The following is a 2,835-nucleotide window of genomic DNA, read 5'->3' on the forward strand; positions in this document are numbered from 1 at the left end:
GGAAGGCAGTGATTACGCCAGAGGCCACTTTCTTGAACATGCCCCGGTTTGTCCTAGTAGCACGTGTCGGTTCCTTAGTGCCTGGTGGCACGTATTAGGGATCATGCTCATCTTTCAACAAGCCAATCAGCATCCGGCATGAAGGTGCCACGGATTTGGACCTCTAGAATAGACTAAATCCGGCTTGGGGGCTATTGGTACCTGCTAGAGAGAATTATTAGATTCATTGTCATCATCTGATATACACAAGAGGAAAACAAAATTTGGAACAAAAGGCATAGTGAAGTGTAGAACTGCAGAACAAGACAACGGGTACTATCGACAATCCGTCGATAGGGTATGTCGGTGGACACTTTAAAAAATTCAGAATTTACAAGTCCATAGTGCTTGAAGTTAGAAACGACAAACGTGCAAAATGGTCCATTGATTAAATGACGGATCGTAGTCCACTTCCTTCATTGGACACTTAGACAAATTTAGAATGCAGCAGAAAACATGGTTTCAGTTAGGAACGATGGACATGCAGAACGGCCCATCGATCAATCGACGGACCGTAGTCCACTTTCGTCGTCCCAGAGTTAAACATTTATGGGTGCAGCTATCGACGGTCCGTAGATGGGGTCTCGTACTGTCGGTCAGAGAAAGATTTTGTTAAGACATTTTTTGCACCCCTCAAAGGAAAATTTCAAGCATATCATGATACATCATGTTCATATAGCAATCAACACACCATTTCGTCATTCCTAGGGATTCGATTATTCCAATTTTAATTCTAGATTCTAAGATACCATAAAGCCCTAAGTCGGAAAACCAGAAAACACATAACATAGTTCATTTAGATACTAGCACCCCGTACCCATTTACTTTCCATCATTCTAAGGGACAAGGGACAAAATTCTTAACAAGTTAACATGCAATACTTTCCCAAGTCAAGACTCACAAACAGTTTCATCATTTTCTCATGCAAATGAAAGAGGATTCATTGAGCGGATGAGAATGGCATACATGTACTCTATATTGGAATGAAGGTGAGAATGAACTATGAAATAACAACACCGAGCCCACCTACAAACACCGACATGAAAAATGAAAGAAATGGATGCGAATTTGGGATAGAATTGTTTGGGAAACTAGGGTATTTTTAGAGAAGATAGGAAATCATAAGGCAATTATGGTGGATTTAATGTGGTAGTGAGTAGGGGAGTAAGAGAATAACAAGAGGGAAACGGTTGGGGAGAATTTGAAAAGGTGACTGCAACTGAAAGGGTCGTATTTTAATATATAGTGGGTCGGGTCGGGTAAGGTCACGGGTTCTAGGGAACTAACGATTCCCTGTTGACGGATCGTAAGTCAATCAATGATCCGTTAACAGCTCCGTCAACTGTGCCCTAACTTATACAAAATTAAAAATCATACCTGGGATCCACGGACGCCATCGACGGTCCATCGATAGGATGACGGCCCATCGATTGGTCCATGATCAGTGCACCAGACCAATTTCTACATATTTTCGTAGGTTTGGTACCTGCACATTTAGCTACCAATAAGAAAATTTTTTTGTATTTTCTAGACACTTTTTAGAAACGGACCCTAGACTACTCTCCATCAAACACTCTAAAAGAAAAAACAAATCCACACATGACATTAAGTGAAAACCTAAATAATGCAACTATTTCTATATAGACAAGAAAAATATAATGTTGGCTAGAGGATACATATTGGGTCGCCTCCCAAATCAGCTCTTATTTAATGTCGCGGCACGACACAAGACTATTGATTACTCAAACTCCATGAAGATGGTATTGCTCAACCACTTCACTCGCATTTTATGCATGCCCGACGTAGATTTTAATTCTTTGCCCATTTACCTTGAACCTTGCACCCTCTTTGTTCTCCAACTCAACCGCACCATGAGATAACACTTTAGTGATCAAGAATAGACCCGTCCAATTGGACTTGAGTTTGCCCGGAAACAAGAGCAACCTAGAGTTGATCAAAAGAACCAAATCCCCATCCGCAAATTCACGCGTTTCAATCTTTTGTTCATGGTACTTCTTCATCTTTTCTTTGTAGAGGAATAACTTTCATATTCCTTCAAGCGAAACTCATCAAGCTCATTTAACACATTTAATCTCCGTTCTGCTGCTTCATTCCAATCAATCTTCCGTTTCTTCATTGCCCACATGGCCTTATGCTCTAACTCAACTGGCAAGTGACAATCCTTCTCATATACAAGTTTGTATGGATACATACATATGGGAGTCTTATATAATTTCCGGTAGGCCCAAAGAGAATCATCAAGCCTCCTTGATCAACCCGTTATACTAGGACTCACGATTTTTGACAGAATTTGCTTGATTTCTCTATTAAACACCACAACTTGCCCACTAGTCTGAGGATGGTAAGGAGTGGCTACATTTTGGCGAACCCTATATTTCTCCAACAATCCTTTGAACAACTTGATGAAAAAGTGGGATCCCCCATCACTAATAATGGCTCTAGGGGTTCCATATCTGGAAAATATGTTATTTTTCAAGAATGCGGTGGCACTCTTCCATTCATTTTTTTCAAGTGCTATGGCTTCCAAGAATTTTGACACATAATAAACCGCCACAAGAATTACTTCATCCCATGAGAACTCACAAAATGGCCCATAAAGTCAATGCCCCATACATCAAAGAACTCAATTAAAAGAATGGGAATTAAAAGAGCTCTTGCCTTCTAGAAATACCTCAATCTGTTTGGAACCTATCACATGCCTTGGCGAACTCATAAGCATCTTGTGGGATAGTTGGCCAATACCACTATGATTCCCTCCCACAGGCGAGGAATGAC

This window comes from Solanum pennellii, chromosome 12, assembly GCF_001406875.1.
Source record: "Solanum pennellii chromosome 12, SPENNV200".
NCBI classification, from domain to species: Eukaryota; Viridiplantae; Streptophyta; class Magnoliopsida; order Solanales; family Solanaceae; genus Solanum; species Solanum pennellii.